A 24,928-nucleotide genomic window follows, 5' to 3' on the forward strand; every position below is an offset into this window, starting at 1 on the left:
CTAAATGAAGATGCACAGTTCCTTTAAATATATTTACACGTGGCCAAAATACAATACAGTCAGACAAAGGATGTTGATTTGCTGCAGTTTATGCACTTTATGTGGTCCTCAGAACGGTTTGTCTTCATTTTCTTTTTCACTTGTCAGAATGAGGGAGTCAGTACGAATCAATGGGATATTTCTATCCTTGTTATACAGATGTTTTCAATGGAATCCTCCTATTGGGTGGCACGGTGGCACAGTGGTTAGTACTGCTGCCTTACAGCGTAAGGGACCTGGGTTCAACTCCTGACTGGGGTCACTTTCTGTGCTGAGTCTGCATGTTGTCCCTGTGTCTGCATGGGCTTCCTCCGGGTGCTCCAGTTTCCTCTCACAGTCTGAAAGGCATGCTGGTTAGATGCATTGGCCATGCTAAATTCTCCCTCAGTGTACATGAACAGATGCTGGAACGCGGCGACTCGGGGATTTTCACAGTAACTTCATTGTAGTGTTAATGTAAGCCTACTTGTGAAACTAATAAAGTAAACTTTAAAACTTTATATTGTTAACAGCTGTTAGTGTAAGCCTACACATGGCACTAATAAATAAACTTTAAAACTTTACATTTAAGTGTAAATCTTGGTTCAGTGATCACTTCCACCTGAGTCAGAGGTTCTGGGTTCAAGTCCTATTTGAGAGAATTGATTGCCTACTTAGGTTGACATATCAGTGTAATGTTGAGGGAGAATCTTCCTTTTGACTATTGCTGAATAATTTTGTCAGAGATTTACCATCAGAATTCTTTCTCTGTGGGAAGACAATATTACATCTTACCTACTCTCATTAAGTACACTTCTGCTGCACCAAAAAAATGTAATTTTCAGTCCCAGCCATCCTTGTGTCCTCTCTGAATGATTTTGCATAATTAGTACCAAACAGACTTTGAATTACAGACAGGTTTGTGCCGTTGAAATCTGGAATGAGTGGCTGCTCATCTAATTTACAATCGTAAACTGTTGTCAGAGAGACGAGCCTTTTATCCCTTCAGTCTGGCCTGTGTTCAGGAGAAAGCCTCAGACATCTGACATGAGGAAATGAATCTGCCCAGTTCTGTACAAAAATCAGCACTTTGGGCAAATCCATTGGCAGCAAGTTTAGAACCTGAGAAATTTGTTGTAATAATGCTTCCATTCATTCCTACACTCACTGGTGGCAAATCTTTTGGAGTGTGGTGACTAGAGGATTCTCACAGTGACTCACAGTGTTAACGTAAGCCTACTTGAGACAATAATCAATAAAATTAAACTCATCTGATAGAAATGGATGTAAACAATGCAATTGCCACTCTTGAATGCTACCTGTTCATTGCTGATTGGCAATGCAGATGTACTGATATGGGTTGATTAGAGGATTTGACCCAACTATGATGCCCCCAGATTAATAACCTACAAGCAACTAATGCCCTGGAGTCAGTGGCATTGGAGCAGCTATTAGAGAGCTGCTTGGTAGCATCCATGGAAATGCATCTCAGGTGGAATCAGCATCTATAGGAGAGGAAGGGCTAAGGCCCAATGAAAATTAGAAACTGCTAAGTTTGCTTGAATTTTTCAAGGAGGTGACTAGGTATGTAGATAAGGGCAATGCAGTAGATGTATTATACATAGACTTCAATAAAGTTTTTGACAAGGTCTCACATGGGAGACTGGTTAAGAAAGTAAAAGCCCTTGAAATCCAGGATAATTTGGCAATTTGATCCAAAATTGGCTTGCTGGCAGGAGGCAGAGGGTGATAGTCGAAGGTTGCTTTTGTGAGTAGAAGCCTGTGTCCAGCAGTGTGCTGCAGGGCTCAATGCTGGGTCCCTTGCTGTTTGTAGTGTACATTAGTGATCTGTGTGTGTGTTTGTGTGTGTGTGTTGTGTGTGTGTGCATCTGTGATGGGCGGGGTTGACACAAAAATTGATGGTGTGGTAAATAATGAGGAGGAAAGCCTTAGATTATAGAGTGATATAGATGGGCTGGTCAGATGGGCAGAAGAGTGACAAATGGAATTTAAAATGGAAAATCATGAGGTGATGCATTTTGGGAAGACTAACAAGGCAAGGGAATACTGAACGATAGGTTACTAGGAAGTACAGTGGACTAGAAGGCAGCAAGATAGGCAGATAAAGGGTGAATTCTCCGGCCGTGCTGGTCTAAAAGCCGGAAATTCTCACCCAACTGTCAATGGGGTTTCACATTGTCTTCAATCCGCTCGCTAAGATGCCAATGGCGGGCAGGATGGGAGAATTCTGGCCAAGATAGTTGAAAAGGCAATGGTAGTTTGCCTCCCACCATCGTGATACACACGGCGGGTTGCGCAGTGAATCCTGCCCAATGAACCAAAAGATTCTGCACATATTATAAACTAAATGCTTGATAAAAGCACTGTTACAATTTTCAGTATTCAGGTCACTTAGCTGTCACTGAGTTTATGGGTCAAACATACCAGGGCGAATTTTACCATTCCACCCGTCATGACAATCGGAGTGGGCAGGGTGTGGACCATGGAAAGGTCCGTTGACCTCGGGTGGGATTTTTCCGGTTTTGGGGCGGAAAATCCCACCCAGCATGTTATTTCTTGTCATGCAATAGTTCCCTGGTACTAAAAATACCAGGCAGGGCATGATGGAGGTCAGCAAGTTGCTGGAGGAAGTGAGAATGAACTTGGTTTTGTAGCTGTGTTGTGGCGGTTCCAACAATCATTATCTGCTTCCCACTGTATCAGCCGCTGTGGTAAACTCTTGGCCATTCTACACGCTAATTGGAAGACTGAACTTAATTTGTCAGTCACTTCTATAATGAGGAACAAAAAACAAAATATTGCAGGAGCTGGAAACGTGACAACAGGAATAGGAATAAAGTTGGTTGGACAGCATCTGTCAGAAATGGAAATCAGACGGTTAACTCCTCAGAGCTGAAATCTTGTTTCACCTGTTCATCAGGCTTTAGATCTGAAATAATGAGTGACAGATGCTGTACTTTCACACTAGTACCCTCTAAAGATTTCCTTTCCCAGATGCACTTTTACAGAAACTCACACTAAAGAAGGAGACTGAGAGTTCCTCTTGTTCCTCATGTGTGCTGTGATAGATGTTTCCCCGGCACTAGTTTGTAAATACATCTTATCACTTATCAGCTTTTTGGATAGCGACTTTTCTGGAAAGAAGTGTTACTGTTTGATTGGCCCTTTCTTGGATTGATGAGTATGAGGAGATGAGATTTGATGATACACAGCAGATGGACAGTTGGTCAATCCTTTTCACATTATATTATGATTCAGGATAACGTCACGAGAGCCAAACTGGCCCGCGCCTGAAAACATGTGAGAGAATCACAACGCAGGATTAATTTGTTCTTTCTAATGGAGGCAGCACAGAAACTTTTTAATGCCTGTAAATTGAAAGGACTCATGCAACCTAATACTAAACAATCTGTTGACTGGCTTCAGTAGAGAGTGCAAGGCCAGTGCCATTTAAAACCAGACAGCACTTCTTAAAGGAGGAGCACATGATACTAGCAAGTACTAGGAATGGCTGGGGAAGAAAGACCCAGAAAATGAATGGATATGGTGCAACAGGGCAAAAATCATGCTCCAAACCTCTCTGGCACAGCACTTGAGGCCTTGGTCCATGAGATGGACAGTGGCACTCTATCCATGGGAGGGGGCTCCAGTCAAACTTTGTCATGGCAGTGGGACACATAGCTGTTGTCATTGCCAGCAGTGTAGCCTCAAGGCCCTGCTTGCAGAAGTTAGACTCTAAGGAAATGCATCAACGGTGATTAGACTCTTTTAGTCTAATAAAGTGGTTTGCTGGATAAAGTTGATTTGCAATCTTTGCTTTGTGGTGGCTTTTAGTTCAACACTATCGTTAAAAAGGACACTGCAATCATCAGTAACAAAGAGAGAGGAAAGTGTGGGATCTTTTTGAATGGGGAATTGGGTTGTGGTCACAGGCACCACTGTTGAATGAACCAATCATTGACAATGCTACCAGAAAGGGGAAGTATTGGTTGACACCACCATTCTTCCTTAGTTGTTCACCATTGTTTTGCTGGCTGTGCTATCACGATGGCGAGGTTTTATTGGGTACAATGGTCACAATGAATTGTGATATATGCTTTAGAGAGAAGGCTGCAAGGCTCGTCTGAGTGGGCCAGGCAATGGAAGCATTGCTTAAGCAATGACCACCACTCCCCACTGCCCAATGACCATGCTCAAATACAGACTTCGTGGCAAAGCAGCTCCCATTATTTCTATGCAACCCAGGTGTGTGTGAGTTGTGCACTGGAATCATGAACCAAGTTGCCTTATCTAAGGAAAAATGTACAAGCATTGGAGGCAGTCCAAAGAAGATTGATTTTGGATATCAAGGGATTTTCCTATGATGGGAGGTTGAGTAGGTTGGCCTGCACTCATTGAAGTTTAGAAGAATGAGAGGCAACCTTTTTGTGACATGTAGAATTCTCTGAGGGCTTGACAGGGTAGATGCTCTCCCTTGTGGGAGAGTTTACAAACAAAGAAAATTTCAGTACAGGAACAGGCCCTTTGGCCCTCCAAGCCCATCTTAAGAAGTTTACAATGAGCAAGTTGGTCCTAGCTTTCTCGTATATTCTAATTTTTCCCTCTTTATTAATCTTTTAGTTATTCTTTGCTTTTTTTATATTATGTCTAATCTTCTAACTTGTCTTTGCACAATTATATGCCTTTACTTTAGTCTGATACTGTCTTTAAATTTTTTTGTTAACCGCAAACAGCAGGTTCTCCCCTTGGAGTTTTTCGTTTTCATTGGAATATACCTATTCTGTGTATTCTGAAATGTACCCTTAAATGCTTGCTATTGTACCTCTATTGATGTATCACCTAAACTAATTTTCCATTTCTCTTTAGCTAGTTCTGCTTTGATGCCTTCATTATTGCCCTTATTTAAGTTTAAAATACTAGTCTGAGACGCACACTTCTCTCCTTCAAACTGAAGGTAAAATTCAACCATAACATGGTCACTGCTACCTAGGGCACTTCCAGTATGAGGTTATTAGTTAATCTTATTTTGTTGCACCATACTAGGTCTAGTACGGCATGCTCTCTGGTTGGCACCAGAATGTGCTATTCTAAGAAGTTATTTTGAAAACCTTCTATGAATTCTTTGTCCATCTCATATTTCATGTCTATGTAAATGGAAATCCCTTGTGATTATCAGTGTACTTTTCTAGCAAACTCCTATTATTTCTTCTTTTATTTCCTGGCTTCCTGAACTTAGGTCATCCATCTCTAGTGTGTTAGGACAATCATTAATTAACAGAGCCAAACCTTCATCTTTTCCCAGCTTCATGTCATGTACCCTTCAATATTCTGTTCCCAACCTAATACATCCAATAGCCATGTCTCTGCAATGGTTATCAGATTGTGCTCCTTTCCTTCTATTTGAGTTAATTACTCATCTGTTTTGTCTTTTATGTTATGTGCATTCAGATATAGAGTCCCTTTATTATTTATGTAATCTCTAGAATTAGGGTTTGGGTTCTTTGTGCTACTAAACGCAAGTACAACTGTGCATTTTTAAGACTGGGTATTAACTGGGGGGTGGAGAGGGAATGGCAGTTCTGGTGACAAATCAGCTTAGGATGCGGACTGACTTCATGATCTGCCTACTTCACACATTTCCGATTCACACCAAAATGACATTCGGTGCAGGCCACACCAGATATGAACAGAAGCTGTGCAGACGTTATAAGAACGTAAGAACATAAGAAATAGGAGCAGGAGTAGGCCATCTAGCCCTTCGAGCCTGCCCCGCCATTCAGTAAGATCATGGCTGATCTGAGGTGGCTCAGTTCCACTTTCCCGCTTTCTCCCCATAACCCTTAATTCCCCTGTCTGTCAAAAACCTATCTACCCGTGACTTAAATATATTTAGCGAGGTAGCCTCCACCAATTCAACGGGCAGAGAATTCCAGAGATTCACCACCCTTTGAGTGAAGAAGTTCCTCCTCAACTCCGTTCTAAACTGCACCTCCCTTATCTTGAGGCTGTGTCCTCTAGTCCTGCTGGCCTTTCTGAGCGGGAAGAATCTCTCTACCTCCACCCTATCCATCCCTTTCATTATCTTATAAGTCTCTATAAGATCCCCCCTCATCCTTCTAAACTCCAACGAGTACAGACCCAGTCTATTTAATCTCTCTTCATAGTCCAACCCCCTCATCTCCAGTATCAGCACTCCCTCCAAGGCCAAAATATCCTTGCGCAAGTGCGGCGACCAAAACTGCACACAGTACTCCAGCTGCGGCCTCACCAGTGCCCTGTACAGTTGCAGCAAGATCTCCCTGCTTTTATATTCTATCCCCCTCGCTACAAAGGCCAGCATCCCATTTGCCTTCTTGAGCACCTGCTGTACCTGCAGACTGGGTTTTTGCGACATGTGCACAAGGACCCCCAGGTCCCTCTGCATCGTAGCCTGCTGCAGCTTCTCACCCTTTAAATAGTAATCCCTCCTACTATTATTCCTGCCAAAGTTACTAACACTTGCTAACATTGTACTCTATCTGCCAGGTCCTCGCCCACTCGCTTAGCCTATCCAGATCCCTCTGCAGACTTTCCACACCCTCCGCACAATTTGCTTTTCCACTCATCTTCGTGTCATCAGCAAATTTCGTTACCCTACACTCAGCCCCCTCCTCCAGATCACCTATATAAATGGTAAATAGTTGAGGCCCCAGCACTGATCCCTGCGGCACTCCACTAGTCACCAACCGCCAATCAGAATAGCACCCATTGATACTAACTCTCTGCTTCCTATTAGACAACCAATCCTCTATCCATGCTAACACCTTACCCCCAACTCCATGCCCCCTAACCTTCTGAAGCAACCTTTTGTGTGGCACCTTATCAAATGCCTTTTGAAAATCGAGAAACACCACATCCACTGGTTCCCCTCTGTCTACTGCACTAGTCACATTCTCATAGAAATCCAATAAATTCGTCAAACACAACTTCCCCTTAACGAATCCGTGCTGCGTCTGCTCTATCAAACCATTCTTTTCATAACCATGTTATGATTAACATGGCACAAAACAACAAAACTATTTTTACGACAGTGCCAAATGTTACATTGTGTAGATTTACTTTCTAGAATCTAATTTGATGAACTAAAGTAGATGGTCACACCAAGTGACCATTAGGAAATTTGGAAATTTTTTATGTTTTCTACTATTTAAACTAAGGACTATGATTCAAGGAATATCTCCAATAGTTAGAGGACATCAGCTATCCAATGGACCTATCACAATTGTAGGAACTTTCTGGATCCAGCACTTCCAATAATAGCCATTGTAAAAGTTTTTATTGGCAATTCTATTTCATGCAAATTAACAATGTTCTGGGTTGTCTGCAGTAGACTGATAAAAATGCACAACTCAGGACTCTGGTTATGTATGCCAGACTATTGTGTTGCAGGATGAGGAATTATAATGACAACAGCACATTTCACGTTTAATGGAGGACTGACATTAATGGACTGTTTGTATGAATTTACTGATACCTCAAAAATTTGACAATATTGTTATCTTTACTACTTATTAGCAATTCTCAATTGACTGGACGCATGAGGAAGGGAAGGGAAAAAGGTTGACATTTTTGTCTGAATTGACGGGTATCAATGATGACAGCATGTGAGATCTTAGGAGATCGGACATCATTATTCTGCCTCTGTCACTTTATTTCATAATTGCATTTCCATTTGAAACAAATTAATCATGATGTACAATACCTCAGTCAAATCCCAACCTAGCAGCTCTAGCAGATACCATGAAGAAAATTTGAACAATTTGTTTTTGGATGCAAGAGATCTGAAAAGCTGTTACATGACATGACATCGCTGTGTCACACATTCGGTTAATCACCTTGGCATGAGGAAAAGGCCTTGTTGTAAATAACATCTTACTGTCAAAAAGGAGTTCTTAAATACCCATTTGTATCTTCAAGCAGTTGATAGGGCAATGTCACTTTGCAGGAAGTGTGTTGGTCTGCTGCGAACTTTCCATGGGGAATTTTACTACAACTGATTTGATGAGTGTTTGAAGATCTGACCATTCAGTCGTTGATAACATACATGGCACAAGGAGGCCATTCGACCCATTGAGTCTGCAATGATTTTCTGACAGATCATCCCACGCGGGTCCTTTCCCTGTAGCCCCACATATTTACCCCGCCAATCCCTCTAATCTACACATCTTTGGACACTAGCGAACAGTTTAGCATAGCTAATCCACCTTACCCACATGTCTTTTGGAGTGTTGGAGAAAACCAGAGCACCTGGAGGAAACTCATGCAGACACAGGGAGAATGTGCAAACTCCACACAGACAGTCATCCAAGGAATTGAACCTGGTTTCCGAGTGCTGTGAGGCAGAAGTGCTAACCTCTGTGCCATTGTATCTAAAGGTTTATCTTCTAATATGAGATCCAACGAGCTACAAGACGCGTATTCTGTTAGTATTCTTCAGTAAAGGCTCGGAAATGCCTGGACTAAAATATTTTTTTTCAAAGATTATCTGAAGAAGTGAAATAGAACCAAAGAACCATAGAATCAGAGGAAAAATACAGCACAAAAGGAGGCCATTCAGCCCATCTTGTCCATGCCAGCCCCAAGGACACCTAGGTGCACTTTCTAATCCCACATTCCTGCACCCGGTTCATAGCCCTGTATTTTACAGCACCTAAGGTGCAGATCCAGATACTTTTTAAAAGACTTTAGGGTCTCTGCCTCCACCATAAACTCAGACAATGGATTCCGGTCACCGTAAAAAAGTTCTTCCTCGTGTCCCCTCTACATGTACTGCCACTTATCTTGAATCTGTGTTCTCTGGTTCGAGAATTCTCTACGAAGGGAAACAATTTTATCCTGTCCATTCTCTCTCTTCATAGGAACCAGGAAAAAACATTGCTGTATTTATTTTGTCTCACAATACTACCGTATCTGATGTAGCAGCTGTGGAAGTGACACTGTTGCACTCGCCATTCAATATGACTGCTCCAGGTACATTCAGTGCCTTCTCTTTCAGAAGCAGCAGGTACATCCAAACAGGTGCTTACTGCGGGTGGGTCATTTGTTAGGCACCCAATCTGAACCCACTGGTTGGATCACTAGGAAATAAGGATTGGAGGGTGCTAAAGTCAAGCAGATCATTCAGAAACAAGGACCAGAGCATGAAAAAACTGATCAGATTGGCTGGAGGGTCAGATTGAAGGCTGCTGGACACAATAAGACAGATTCGAGACATGACTGAGAAGAAAGAATATATGGTGATATAAACATGGCAGAGTGGTGGTTCAGGCATGAAAAATAACGTTTCTTGTCGACAGTGACGGTGTGTTTTCGCCCTGAATCCTATGCCTCTTTAGTAATAATTTCTATGCCCATGAGTGCACGTGTTCCATCTGATTCTCCCGCCCTGCAATGACTTTACTGCTGCAAGCACTGGGAGCTCCATTTAAACAGCACTTATTCCGTAACGACTGCAGGGGACAGCAGGTATACAGGCAGCACTGCACTTTTCCAAGGGGTTCTCACTAAGGTGCTGGATGGAGTGGAGCAGAGATGGGACACACTCTACCCCCGCTCCAGGAGAAGACCTTCTACCCCTGCCTGGGATGCGGTGGGAGCCTTGGTCAGTGCAGGCACACTACACAAGAGGACAATGCAACAGTGTTGGAAGAAGATGAATGATCTTCTTCACTCAGCCAGGATAAGTCTCTCACTGGATCCCCTCGCACACCCCTCACTCCCTCAACCCTTTTTCACCATCATATCTTGCACGGGGGGGTGCACATCAACGTTATCTGTGCGAGGTTGCAGCCTTACTGGGAAGCTCAGCTCAATGCCTGGGACAGTGGCTTGCAAAGGGGTAACAGTTGGCCTTCACTAAATGGCAGTGCTTCCTGGCTGCGCACCATTTAATGGCATAGTCACTATTAAAGGGGAGGCCAGGGGTGGCTGTTCAATCAAATGCTCTTTGCAGTAGACCAGGTCCAGCCAGTTGGATTGGGTAAGGCCAGTGATTAGCGTGTCCAGCACATTCCCAGAGGGCACCCTGTTTCTCCCACAAGAGGTACAGAGTGGAGCAGCTTTCAATGACCTATTGAGATCCCCTGTTACGCGCAAGCACCGCTGACAATGAGTTTCAGACTGCTGTGCAGCCTCTCCCCTTCGTCCTCACACTGCTGCCTGAATGTGAGTTCCAATTGCACTACACTCATTCTCCCCCGAGTGCGAGGCCCTCTGGGGAAATGCAGATCATTCCTGAATCGCCCACGCTGGCCTGACAGCCCAGCCTCTTATGGGACCCCACCCGAATAATTGTCCCCTGTGCTGAGCCTCTTTATTTTCAAGCCTTCACACCTTCTGGCCAGCCTTCACTAAGAAAGGCACTCCCTCAGCTGTGATATGGACAGGAACCCAGGACAAAGGACACTGAAAGCGCTGTCTGCATACCAGCCTTCACAGTCCCTTTAAAGCCAGGGAATTAAAGGGAAGGTGAAGCCTTTAAGTAACCCCAGTGGATCCCTCCTCCAATATGGTGTTTGAGGGACTCCCATCCTCAGCCCCAAGTGCCATTTAATCTGTGTCCCCCTACGTCCTCTCCAGTGCTCCCTGAACAGTAAACACCATGGAGGGTGCTGGCTGTCTGAGCGCTCACCTCTGAACTCCCCCTCGGAGGTAAAGAAACCAGGCTTATGCTTATGCAGAGCTATTGTAAATGGTGTCAGCGCTTCATCTCACCAAAGTCCATTGAATATCCAGTGGGAGGAGGGGAAAAGTCCCAGAGAGAGTGCTCGCTAATGACATGTGAGTACCTTAAAATGAGCTTTCTGGGGTCCCATGCTGTGTTTCATGCCATGCTGCTAGCAAGAGGCCGGGAAGATAGGAACCCAGAATCTCAGCAGCGCTTTCTGGACTCTAAGCACGTGCCATCATTCCTGCAGAAGGAGAGTGTAGGCTCAAAATTGTCCTCTATGGCCAGAATTTTATTGGCACACCCGCCCCAATTCCTGGGCAGGCGAGGCTCGGAGAATGGCATTGGCAGGATCTTACGAACCTCGGGCAGATGTACTAGTAAAATTCTGCCCTATGTCTTTCATGACCTAATAATGACCCAAGGAGCTTACAGACATTGGGTGCTTTTTAAAGCACAGTTACAACACAATAAGTAATTTATACTCCACTTCAGTCAGTCAGAAGTTACTGTCACTCATTGCTAAATACATGCCATCTTCAGGCAGCAATATTTAACATCTGCTGTTGCTTTCCCAGAGGAACACGTTACAGTTGTGTTAGTTTAGCATCTGTCTCCAAATAAACGATGTAGCAAACAAGCTACAAAAATACAGCCTCTGAAAATTTCTGTGGGCTATACCCAGCTGTTGTCTTTACGCAAAAGTTTATTTTATTCCAGCTGATTTCCTTTCGCGATAAGGAGACCAGCCTATGGTGCAAACGTAATGACTGAATTACTATTTGGCCATTCCTATAACCACACTTACAGAAATACCAGCACTCAGAATTAAAATTGGGGTTTGGACTAATGATGGATTTTATTTAGTTAAAAAGAAATGATGGTGGGATTTAAACTTGGATTTAAATGTAGAACCACAGCTACAATGGTGGAAAAGGTGTCCAATAGGGTGTCAAAATTCAGCATTTACCCCAGAACACCCTTAGGGAATAAGGATCATAGAATTGTCAACATGTCAGATACAAGCAACCACAACAGAATCATTCTCACTCTTGCCCTCCAGTGTTGACTTGTAAAAAACAGTGAGATCAAAGGGAAGGCAGAAAGGTTTTGATTTATTATTGTCACATGCATTAGTATACAGTGAAAAGTATTATTTCTTGTGCACTATACAGACAAAGCATACTGCTCATAGAGAAGGAAATGTGAGAGTGCAGAATGTAGTGTTACAGTCATAGCTAGGGTGTAGGGGAAGGTCAATGTAATAAGAGGTAAGTCCATTCAAACGTCTGACAGCAGCAGGGCAGAAGCTGTTCTTGAATCAGTTGGTACATGACCTCAGACTTTTGTGTCTTTTTCCCAACGGAAGAAGGTGGAAGAGAGAATGTCTGGAGTGTGTGAGGTCCTTAATTATGCTGGCTGCTTTGCCAAGGCAGCAGGAAGGGTAGACAGAGTCAGTGGATGGGAGGCTGGATTACGTGATGGATTGGGCTACATTCACGACCTTTTGTAGTTCAAAGTGTCCCTCTAATGATACCCCCTGCCTTTATTCCAGCTCATCCTGCTGTATCTTGGAGATTTGGCATTAGCAAGTACAGAGGGTTAAAAATAGTGGAAGTTTATTTACAAGGTTTGTTCACTACAGGCTGCTTCTTCACTCTGGCAATTTCCCTGCACTAGTTACCTGTGATGCCACTTCCAGCGAATACATGAATATAGTAATACAGAGTGCTTAGTTCAGCTACTAAGAATCAATATTAATACATAATACACCCAATGTACTCTCAACCAGTCCACCATACCCACAGGTCTCAGTTACATTCTTTTCAGCCTCATGGGTAAGGCTGCTTCCTTGGGGGATATGTAGGCCGCACCTCACTTTGAGTTCCAGTATCTACAGGTGCTCATAACTGAACCAGGCAAAGTGCCTGTGAAATGGAGGCCCTATCTGCTCTAGGGTGGACATAAACCATTCCATGGCCGCTATGAAGGAAAGTGGTTGTCCTGGGAACTTGAACAACATTTAAACTTCAACAAGCCCCATCTGTGACGGATTATCTGTCCATCATCTCATTGCTGTTTGTGAGCCTGATCTGCTATATCGGCAGCTGTTTTCTTATGCTATAACAGTTAATACACTTCAAAAGTACTTAATTGGCTTTGAAGAAATTTCAGGACTTCTGAAATGATTCAAAATGCTACGTAAGTTTAGTCACTTCTAGAGGTTGGCATGTATTAACAATAAGCTTTAGCTTGCTTTGTTTGATGTCCCCTTCTCAGAATATTTTATTGAAAGGATTTGAGGTTGTTCTGCAGCCATGCTAAAAGGTCAGGTCTGTGCACAGCACACAACCACGCTGTTAATTTTCAATGTTTCCCTCTGTTGTATGAAGAAGCAGCAAGTGTTCACTTTACTCCAGATCGCAAACCAGCATGGACATCTGCAACCAGCTAACCTTCTGGTTCCTAACCTCATCAGTTTGAAGGATAATTTTATGCTTTTGGTTGAAAAGAAATTGGAAAATCACTCAGAGCTGTCTAAAATATGATGCATAAGGAATGAGTTACGCCTGCTTTCTGGGTTGAATTTAAATCTAATTCTAACAAATGGAATGACATTGCTGTGACCTCCTGTGGTTCTCAGTCCCATGCTGTATGAAGACTGATTATTTCAATCTGGCATGGATGTGAAATCCAGTTCTCCAAGTGACAACGTTGTGAATCTTTTCATCGCCTTTTTTTTGCGTATCATATCAAGTCCTGAGTGATGTCCCTTTCCTTTAAAATGAAAAGCATACTCTTCAAACTGATGTAAAGATTGCAGACCTTAAGATGAGTTAATGATCAGGGCTTTGTCCTTATAAACAATGCTTAATTCTGCCATTAACTCAATAGTTGAACCCATCTAAAGATTTTTCTGCCAAAAGATTGCCACAGCGGCAATAGTTATCCTCTACCCATCTGGTGCCTTGGTGCATGACAGCTTCTTACCAGAAGCGTGAAGTCTAACTGACAGCATCTGCTTGTATGAAGTATCAGAAAGCTGGAACAAATTTGACAACCAGGTTGATCATCGTGACTGAGTAACTTCTGGTGCTGGACTCAACTGGGTTTCCCTGTGGAAGCCAGAACACAACCTAATGTGGTAAATAATATCTCGTGTCGCATAGCAAACTTTTATTCACTAGCTATTCTACAATTTGTAAAATAAGGCTTCTATCATTGTATTTTTAAAGACTGACTCAAAGAACACTTGCTTGCTTAGAATTCCAGTTGCTTTTGCTCTTAATTACAGCAACTGATTAAAGATGCCCTTGACTGATAGGCAACAACAAGGCACTGGCAGAGTGACTGTGGTGGGAGGATAAATGCTGTCATCCTGAAAGAGGGCAGCAGGTTCATGTTTCATGTTGCCACTGCTACTCCCACGGGATCATGTCTCAGAAATCCTAGTAATGTGTTGGAGGACAGATACTGCTGTGACACCCTGCAAGCCCCTTTGAACTGAGGTATCTGTAGCTATCATAGCAGCAGTTCGAGCTTGTGTGCCAGAATATTGAGCTTGATGGCTTCAGTCCGAGCCTCCACTACAGCATCTAGACATTAAGTGGCTTCTGCTTGTGCTGTGATGGAAGCTGAGACATTAGCCATCAGACTTGGGCCTGCAGCTCTCCCCATGGAGCTGGCCATCACTTCCATGCTGGAGAGGTTCAGAATTTAAACTATACGACAAGCTTTGGGTTAAACTGGTGCTGGACTCTTTCACGCTCCTTGATTGTGACTTAGGCTTTCTGGCTGAGCAACTATGCAGCAAGTGTTTCAGTGTGCACACCCAACAGTCACTTTCTTTAGGCCACCCTATCCAGTTCCTCAGCTGTGTCCTCTGTAGAAGACTTGTATACAATCTCATTCTCTGGTGAGCTGGAAGCTGCTGTTCTTGTTCACTGCACTGGCTGTACACTATTCAAATCAAGATGCACAGATTCCCTCTTGAAGCAATCTTAAAGTTAATTTATTAGTCATAAGTAAACTTACATTAATACTGCAATGAAGTTACTGTGAAAATCCCCTCGTCGCCACACTCAGACACCTGTTCAATACATTGAGGGAGAATTTAGCATGACCAATGCACCTAACCAGCACAACTTTCGGACTGTGGAAGGAAATTGGAACACCGAGAGGAAACCCATACAGACACAGGGAGAAGGTACAAACTTCGCACAATGACCCAAGCCAGGAATCGAACACGGGTCTCTGGCGCTGTGAGGCAACAGTGCTAACCATTATACCACCGTGCCACTTCCAAAGCAATGTGAGGATCTGAGCTGGTAGCTGCAAGTGTGAAGAGTGCTTCTTCTTCATCACTGTCTCCCTGTGCTGCCACCTCTTCCTCTTCCATCACTGTCAGCTCAGGTTGCAGTTCTTGGGTTTCCAAAAGGAGAGGAGTACAAGAGGAAGATTGCAGTGAAGTGAGGCAGGAAAGCAGGCTGTGTATGCTTACACTATCTGGAACTTAAAAACCAGATCGTTTTTAATGGATTGCAAGGAAAATGGGATGTGTGAAGGAAGTTTAGGTATGAGCAAACTATCATCGTCAATGATTTTAACCCCCATGATACAGTCTAATCAATGGCTGCTCTGATAATTGCTCACACTGCCTCCTCTATCTGTCTAGGGGCATACATTCATCCTTGTTCACTGCCAGTTGGCTCCTGTTGCCTCCAGCTGTGTGTTACCTTGTTCTGTGAGAGAAAGGGAAGTGTGTCAATGAATGTGGCGCAATTTGTTTGAATGAAATATTTGTCATGATTGAATAGCTGGCAATGTTTGAAAGCTGAGCATTGCTACATATATGATAGTGAGGTGAATTGGCGAATGTTAAATATAAGTGCTGATTGATTGAGATTGTGACTGGGTGAATGATGGGGTGTGGTACATTAGATAGCTGCTCAGGCTAGTGTTTCAGTTGGTAAGATGTAACATTGCAATTTACTGACTTTGATTGCTCATGTGAGGTCATTCAACTTCTTACTGGATTTCATGCAAGTCCTTAGGACTACATGCTGGCATTAACTGAAATGGCTGTCTGGTCCCACTGCCTTTGTAATATCTGGCCATCTCTGATTAAAGGACATCATTCCTCTCCACATCATGAACCAAAGCCTCCGGTGCAGCCTCTGGGATCCTTAAAACATGTTGTTGCAAATCAGACATAATTCCCCAGCCATTTCCAGCACCTACTCCAGCCAGATAGCACCTTCCCTGTAAAAGGTACAAGCAGCTTTACGTGGTTAGTTTTATATGGTGCTAGCTGGTGCTCCCTGCTGAGACATGCAGCAATCTACAACACTGTTAGTGCTGGGCTTATTGCTAAAATCATTTATATGGGTAGACATGACTAAGTTTGCAAGCTGCCTGGATCAGAAATAATGGGCACAGTTTAATTGTAACAATTCCCATGCCCATTTTCAATTGAGGCCTATCCAACTTTCCCCTCATTAGCTTCCCAGATTAATAGGTAGCAAAGCCAACATTGATTGAGCAGATTGAATGTGTGGATCTTACACAAAATTCTTCACGTGAAATAATAAAGCAAATTCTAAAGTCAGGAGCTTCTCTGTACTCACACTTCATTACATGGGTGAGGCACCAGAAGCTAGTTGATAGTGATGAAATTGTACATCTAACTGTGTCACCAGCCTGCTCCCTTGCTGCCAAATATCTTGCCAATTTACTGACTAGACTCATGAATGAGGAATTGCCACTAGATAATGCCACTTGAGCGGGGAACTAGAACTGGTTCACGAATGTCGTTGCGGGAAGGAAATCTGCCACCCTTACCTGGTCTGGTCTACATGTGACTCCAGATCCAAAGCAATGTGGTTGACTCTTAAATGCCCTCTGAAATTATCTAGCAAGCCACTTGGTTCAAGGACGATTATGGATGAGCAGTAAAGATTGGCCCAGCCAGTGATGCCCACATCCCATGAAAGAATCTGATTTATTATGACCAAAATAGGTTTTGTTAGAGTACAAATGGATGATCCCTAAAGTAAGATTAAGGTTTAGTAGGTCTACCTGAAGGGTAGCTTTTCACTTGACCTCGTTTCTGTTCTGCAACACCATGTAGATACCTGATTCTTGTTAACTTGTAAATAAAAGGAAACTACTGCAAATCTTGGAATCATGAAACCAAAGCAGAAAAGGTGGAAATATTTGGTGGTTCGGGCAGTATCAGCAAAATGAGAAACAAAACTGATCTTTCTGGTCAATCACCAGATATGAAAAAAGCGCATTCTGCTATTTTCATTTGCACATCCTCTAGAATGATTGTTGTTTCTTGACTTGCTCCATTACCATCCTCTTTACCAAAAATCATCATCAAATTAGCCATTTAATCTCTCTCACCTACCACATGATTATAGACCCTATTGCCTGAATCTTACTGCCTCTCCCACCTGAGACTTGTAAGATCCTGCCCGAGGTGAATGGAGAATGCCATTCTGCGAGCCTTGCCCACCCCAATTCCAGGGCGGGCGTGCCGATAAAGTTCCGGCATATGTTTTGTTCTTGTCTTCCCTCATGCCCTCCCTGCACTCTTTTGCCTGCCTCTGTACTTGCCTAAAACCCTGTTACCTCTCTAACAGTTTCCAGTTTTGAAGAGAGGTCATTGACCTGAAATATTGAGTTGGGAGGTGATTTTCCACTCCCAATTTTGGCAGGCAGGAATGGCAGAGAATCGAACTGGAGGCTCAAAATAGCTTGATTGTGTGTGTGTGTGTGTGTGTGTGTGTGTGTGTGTGTGTGTGTGTGTGTGTGTGTGTGTGTGTGTGTGTGTGTGTGTGTGTGTGTGTGTGTCTATCTCTCGCCAGTTCCTTTTATCGATGTCTATTGTTCTGACATCAGGACCCCCTTTAAAAATGGCATCCTAGTCTGAGGTTCAGAGACGCAGAGCCCACCCTGTTAACATGACTATGTGGAACCCGCCATCTTAATTTATTTTTGTCCATGTGTTTAAAAATATGGCGAGGAAAGCCAGCAGAGCAGCCAGGGGTCTACACTGCGCTTTTCCTGCCTGAATGGACACTTAAACAAAAAAAAGAAAAAATTCCGCCCTTTAACTATTTGTTTTTCCTCAAATGTTGCCTGACCTGCTGAATACTTCCAGTATTTTCCATTATTATTTGAGGACAGTTCCTAATGTTTAAAAAACACTGGCTCAGATACCGGTGATGAACCCTTAATGTTGCTGATGCACATATGGCATGACTGGTGAAATACCCAGTCTACTGCCAATGTCTGCTCAGAGCAGCTGTCAAGCATGGAACTGGGAACTGAGAAAGACCTTTGCAACCTCCACTAGACATGACACAGAGTGCAGCGGATCTTACACCCAGATCAATGCTCTCATTGAGCTTGAACAAGCAACACCACAACCATCCTAAAATAATGTATTCCTGAATATTCTGATTGACTGAACAACGGGCAATCTACCTTTCCCATTAGTAACGTTAACTGAACGAATGAAGATTTATGTGGACAACGTCGTGATAATGAAAATGACCAACAACCATGAACTCACTGCCAGCTATCAATCAACTTTTAAGCGTGAAAAAATATCCTGACATCTTCAATATCTATTCAATTTACAGGGCAGCAAGAAATGACTGTGGATAAAATTGGATTTTGTGCTGGAAAAGACAAATGTCAGCCAGGGCGAATGGAAATTGTAAAATGTTTCGGCGCTCCCTCAATGGCAAATAACCATTTCTGGAATGAATATTAAATTATCCTGTTAATTTACAAAACTAGACATTGAGTGACAACCTTCCGGTGGATAAGGTTCACTTAATTTTCTATTGACATTTTAGCTATGGAGATGCAATGTTGCTGAGTGGTCCAGCTCAGAGAACTGGGGGGGGAGGGGTGTGTGATTTTGAGGCCACATTCTCTGTCTGCAGGATTGCTCTCAAAATCTAGAGAGCACGCTTCACCTTGGCGAGTTTCCAAGTTCTGATCTTCCTGGCCCCTCACCAGTGGAGTAGCATGAAGCACACCACGGGATTGGAGAATGCTCATTTTAATACATTAGCATCTCATTAGCAAGCACTCTCTATGGGACCTCGCACCCCTCCCAGATATTCAGCGACTATTGGCGTGACATCACGCCATCACCATTTACAACAGCTCCACATTTGATTTTTTGGTTTTGATTTTGATTTTTGATATTAATTATTGTCACATGTATTAGTATGCAGTGATAAGAATGAACTACGCAGACAAAGCATACCACTCATAGAGTGCCTAGGGTAAAAGGAAAGGCAAGGGTTCAGAATGTATTGTTACAGCCATAGCTAGGGTATAGAGAAAAATCAACTTAATATAAGATGGGTCCAATCAAAAGTCTGAGGGCAGCAGGGAAGAAGCTATTCTTGTGTTGGTTGGTAAGTGATCCTAGACTTTTGTATCTTTTTCCCGACAGAATGAGTGGAGGAGAGTATGTCCGGGGTGTCTGAGGTCCTTGATTATGTTGGCTGCTTTTTTAAGGCACCAGGAAATGTAGACAGTATCAATGGATGGGAGGCTGGTTTGTGTGATTGGCTGGGCTTCATTTCTTGCAGTTTTGGGCAGACCAGGAGCGATACCAAGCTGTGATACAACCAGATGCTTTCCATGGTGTATCTGTAAAAATTCATGAGAGTAGTAGTGGACATGCCAAATTTCCTTAGCCTCCTGAGAAAGTGGAGGTGTTAAGTATGAACCTGGCGCTTTCACCTCCCACTACATCCAGATGTTTCACAGCTGAGTTTGAGGCGGTGCTGACTTCCATTTCCTTTTGCCTGAGATGACCGTGGAGGGTGTCCCCTGAGGGCCAGGAACATGAGGGCCCAGATCTGCTTTCAGACAGCACAGATGTTTGACTGCTTCCCTCCTCAATGTAGGGGCTCAAGGTGTGTTGCTCACATGGAGGGGGCCATCGGATGGAGTGAGATGCCCAGAATCCTGGGGTCGAGGTCCCGGGCTGTAACCCTGCTGATCTTTTCATCTGGGTTCCAGGGGGCCCCGTGTTTTTCCATGGAATGGAGGGGCAGCTGGAGTGAGATCCAGAAGCCCCACCATCCTCTGGCGCTGACACACGTAGATTCCCACCAGTGCCTGCACCAACTGTTTGAAGCTCTGTACTTGGTGCGGACATCTCCTGCTATGTAGTGCATGTCCTGTATCAACGTCTCCCCTGCAGCCGCCATCTACAGAGTGTTGGCCTCAGTGCACTGCAGTGACAGCACCGTCTCCTCAGATAGAAGGTGATGGGACTTTCCACTGGCCTTGCACTCTAAGAATGGATGCTGTCAGCCCTTCCTGATGCTCACAACCTTACCTCGGTAGCTCGAGCAGCTGTGGGTTGACCTGGCCCAGGGGCACATCATTGGCAAGGGCATCAGCAGAGTCCTGGGATCTGGTATCCCTCTGAGCGCTGGTTCCCAGTGACATTCCTGCCTCCGCCTGCTTTGGATCTACAGCTGTACTCACTAGTGTGTGAATCTGAAGCCTGCCTACTTATTGAATCCACCAAGGTATGAGTATCTATGTTGGTGTCGGGTGTAGTGACGCCCCTGGAGAAATCCCCCTTGGAGCCACTGGAGCCAGGTGGGTCCAGGGGGCCCGAGGATAATCTGGCCTGTTACACTGGCTGGTCTGAAAGAGAAAAGACATGGCATAAATGCATCATAAGGGATACAGAGGGAACATTGATTACTCAATTGAGACTTGAGGGATGACAGCATATGCATTGAGGATTCTTACGTTACTCTGCTGCCCCCACTTCACCAGCAACACAGGCAATATGTTCCTCTTCTTGCGAGGGTTCTCAGTTCAGGCGTGACTCCAGCTGGCTGCGCCGCTAACGCCTATTGCAGTTGAGTTTGCCCTACAGTGACACAGATAGGGAGAGTGTAGGTGGGAGTGTTGACAATGGTGTAAAGATGGTGATGGGGTGTGGCTGGCGTGGGACTTGGGTGGGAGCTGGAGTGTGAGGCATAGCAGCTACTGGGGGAACATGGAGATTGTGGGAGGGAAAAGGGGGAATCTGGTTCCGAGTGTTGGCAAAGGCCAAGGTGGCTGAGTGAAAGGAAAGGTTGGAGGTGCAAGGGGTAGCCAAGGGGGTCCAGTGGGAGACTGGGGGTGGTTCACTTACTGAAGCTGAGCAAAGAAGATCATTCATCTCTTTCTGACACTGCTGCCCTGCCCTCTGCTGGAGTGCGCTTGCATTAGCCAGGACTGCCACTGTGTCCCAGGCACGAGTGATGACCTCGCTTGAAGACCATCTCCTGGAGCAGGGGTAGAGTGTATCCCGCCTCTGCTCCACTCCCTCCAGCATCCTTGTGAGGGCACAATACAAAAGGCTGCCTTCTTGGCTGCCATCCCCTTCATTCATTGTGGAACAAGTGCTGGGAACTGTTTACGTGGAGCTGCAAAGTGCTTGCAGCATTTAAGTCATTGTGTGGCAGGAGAATCAGAGGGAACATACTACTGGAGTGGTGTGAAACTCATGGGCATAAGACGATCACTAATGGGGCAGAAGGGAACATGGCACCATTGGCAGGAATCACTCTTTTTCATGTCAACACTCTGCCATTTTTTGGCGATGTTTCTCCCATAGTAATAAGAGACATGCTGATTGATTGTGTACATAAATTGGGTTTCTCTCTTGCAGTTACAGCAATGGAGAGGGGAACGGAATGTACATTTTGTTCTACTGCTAGACTCATATAAACCATTTGGAGCCATCAATTAGATTACAGCATGAAGCTAACCCCAGATATCCCATTATTCTATATATCAACCACTTGATCCAACAATAATGCTTACACTTTTATAGGATCTTTAACATTATTAAACATCTTACTGCTTCACAGCAGCACTCTCAGATAAGATTTATGATCAAGCCATTTTTGGACAAATTAACCAAGGTGACCCAAAGCTTGGTCTGAGGCAGACTTTATGAAGTGTCCTAAAGGAAAAGGGAGTGACAGAAAGATTTGGCAACAAAATTCCAAAGCTTGAGATGAGAAACTTGAATATATGGCCTATAATGGCGGTATGCAGGAAACTGAGAATCTACAAGAAGTCAAAACATGAAGAGTGTGGTGTTCTCAGAGGGTTGTAGAGATAGAGAAGGTTGCAGACTTAGGGTAGTGATTTATTAGGTCACCTCACAGCCCTTCTTTTCTGTCAATCCTTTTCTGGTATGAATACCCATGCATTCTGGTATCATCCCTATAAATCTCTGCACCCTCTCCAGTGCCTCTATATCCTTTTTATAACATGGTGACCAAAAATGCACACACTCTAATTGTGCTCTATCCAAGGTTTAGTACAAGTTTAGCATAACTTCCTTACTTTTCAATACTATTCCTCTGTTAATAAAACCTAATATTTGGTCTGCTTTTTCTTGTGGCCTTGCTATCCCGCAGTACAACTTTTAATGTTTTATATATTTGGACACCAACACCCCTTTGCTCCTTTATCAGCCTAAATTTACACTTTCCTAGCAATATGTGATCTCCTTGTTCTTTCTACTAGGATCTACCACCTCACATCTATCTGTGATGAACTTCATTTGCCAATCATTTGTCTATTCTTCATGTTTACTGATGGCCTCCTGTAATTTGTTGCTTTCCTTCTCAATGTTGACAATCCCCCAAGTTGAGTCATCTGCAAATTTAAAAATTGTGGTTTTGATCTCAAGGTCCAAATCATTAATGTAAATTGTGTACTGCAGTGGCCAAAGCACTGATCCCATGAAATGCCACCTCTAACTCTGAATAATTATCTTTACCCCACTCACTGCCTTCCGTCTTAAAGCCAGCCAGCAATCCATTCTGCCACTTGTCCCTTGACTTCATGTGCTCTGACCTTATTCATTAATCTATAATAGGGCGATGGAGGCGATGGCCTAGTGGTATTATCACTATCTATTAATCCAGAAACCCAGCTAATGCTCTGGGGATCTGGGTCCGAATCTCACCGTTGCAGATGATGGAATTTGAATTTACTAAAGAATATTTGGAATTAAGAATCCATTAAGAAAGACCATGAAACCATTGTCGATTGTCGTAAAAACCCATTTGGTTCACTAATGTCCTTCCGGGGGGAAATCTGCTGTCCTTACTTGGTCTGGCCTACGTGTGACTCCAGATCTACAGCAATGTGGTTCACTCTCTTCTGCCCTCAGGCAACTACGGATGGGCAACAAATGCTGACCAGCCATCAAAGCCCATGTCCCACAAATGAACAAAAAAAACCTCATCAAAGCCCTTTTGAAAATCCAGATACATTACCATTATTTATTTTCTTTACCTTCTAACAAATTCTGTAATGTTCTTTAAGGAAGATTATCCCTCGGGAAATCAATGCTGGCGATTTATTTTTTTTGTATCTAGATGTTCTTCTATTCACTCCTTTAGTAGGGATTCCATTATTTTTTCTAACACTGACATCAATCTGATCAGCCTATAAATGTCTGGACATGTCCTGTTCCTTCTTACGATCTCTGGATGGACCAATATCCTTAAAAAAAGAAATTTCACCTGCCAGTTAATAGCTGAAAGGATAACACCACAAGATTTCACGTTTCAAGATCTTTACTATAACGAAAGATTAAAAGCACTATTCACGAAACACAATCATTGTAAACAATGTGTACCTAAACCACAGAATGGAATATTGCCCTGCTTCTATTTAGTAAAACAAACCCTTGCAGAATAAACTGCATGTAATATTCAATGACATTTTAGGAAAGCCTCCTGTAACTCAGGTTTTATTCTTAGCCTCACAAAATCAAGAGTTCTCCCACTTATTAACCTGTTTTTGTCATACTGATATTCTTCTCTATCATAATCCTAAAGTTGGTCATAATATGGTTTTTATTTTCTGCATGTTCTCTATTTCTACTACTCAGACTCTTTTTGGTTCTCTGGTTCATTTCCTATTACCAGAGCCAATGGCAACTTATTGGACTTTGGGTTAGAAAATAGACTGCTACATGTTGATGGAACTCCATTCCCTTATCTCTTTTAGCTACCTCTTCTGTCCAATTAATATTAGAATAGTTGAAAGCTCCCATGATTAATATTCTATGCCCATTATTCAATTGCCAATGCATGATTGCCTTCAGTTCCCCTGTTTTATTGAGGTCACTGTGTACATTGCTGTACAGAACTGGAACTCATTTTTAATAAAATCTCTTCTCATTTTATTTTTAACCATCTTTTTAGACTCCTCTTCTATAGCTTTATTCACTCTATTACCATCAATGTAGGAAAGTTACAGCATCGAAAGGGGCCATTCAGCCCATCATGCCAATGTCAGCCCAAGGACACCCAGGTGCCCTTTCTAATCATAGAATCTCTACCATGCAGAAGGAGGCCATTTGGCCCTTCGAGTCTTGCACCGATCATAATCCCACCCAGGCACATCCCTTAAACACACCTATTTACCTGCTAGTCCCCTGACACAAACAGGCAATTTAACGTAGAGGTAAAAAAAAATGAGAGTTTTACTGCAGAGACAGATTTGTTTTATTTGTTCATGGGACATGTGCATTGCTGGCTGGCCAGCATTTATTGCCCATCCCTAATTGTTGAAAGATCAATTACTGTGGCTCTGGAGTCACATGTAGGCCAGACATGGTAAGGACAGCAGACTTTCTTCCTTAAAGGACATTTGTGAACCAGATAGGTTTTTCCTGACAATTGGCAATGGTTTCATGGTCATAAGTAGATTCTTAGTTCCAGATTTTTTTTATTGAATTCAAATTCCACCATCTGCCATGGTAGGATTTGAACCAGGGTCTTCAGGACATTAACTGAGTTCCTGGATTAATAGCCTAACGATAATACCACTAGGCTATTGCCTTCCCTTGGATATGTTAATTCTTGAATTAGCTGCTGATCAGTTATTGTTTTCAGGTATTTATTAACCTAAAAACTATTTGAACCTTTTGAATAGATTCCATCCTGTAACTCACTCTAAAGCATGTATTATTATATAGATAAACAAGTTGAACATTTTGATTGAATTGTTATTTTGTAATCATGTCCAGCTTTACATCTGAACCTTCTGACATAGATTTCTTCCTGGTAATTATTTACAGGAGACTTATCGTTTACAAGTTCTGTAATG

General features: G+C 43.2%; 1 protein-coding gene across 5 annotated transcripts in view; it reads right to left on the minus strand.

The window, feature by feature from the left end:
• Positions 1-24,928, minus strand: part of LOC145344062 (protein shisa-like-1) — a 172,219-nt gene that overhangs the window by 97,927 nt on the left and 49,364 nt on the right. The window contains exon 1 of one of the 5 annotated variants that reach the window (XM_080190840.1): positions 20,124-20,432. The exons of the other annotated variants lie outside the window; for them this stretch is intronic. The gene's annotated coding sequence lies outside the window, so the exon portion shown is untranslated. Of the gene's footprint in view, positions 1-20,123; positions 20,433-24,928 lie in introns of those variants that run through there. 5 annotated transcript variants of the gene reach the window in all.

The sequence above is a fragment of the Carcharhinus amblyrhynchos genome, chromosome 6, assembly GCF_965287045.1.
Source record: "Carcharhinus amblyrhynchos chromosome 6, sCarAmb.v2.hapA, whole genome shotgun sequence".
NCBI lineage: Eukaryota > Metazoa > Chordata > Chondrichthyes > Carcharhiniformes > Carcharhinidae > Carcharhinus > Carcharhinus amblyrhynchos.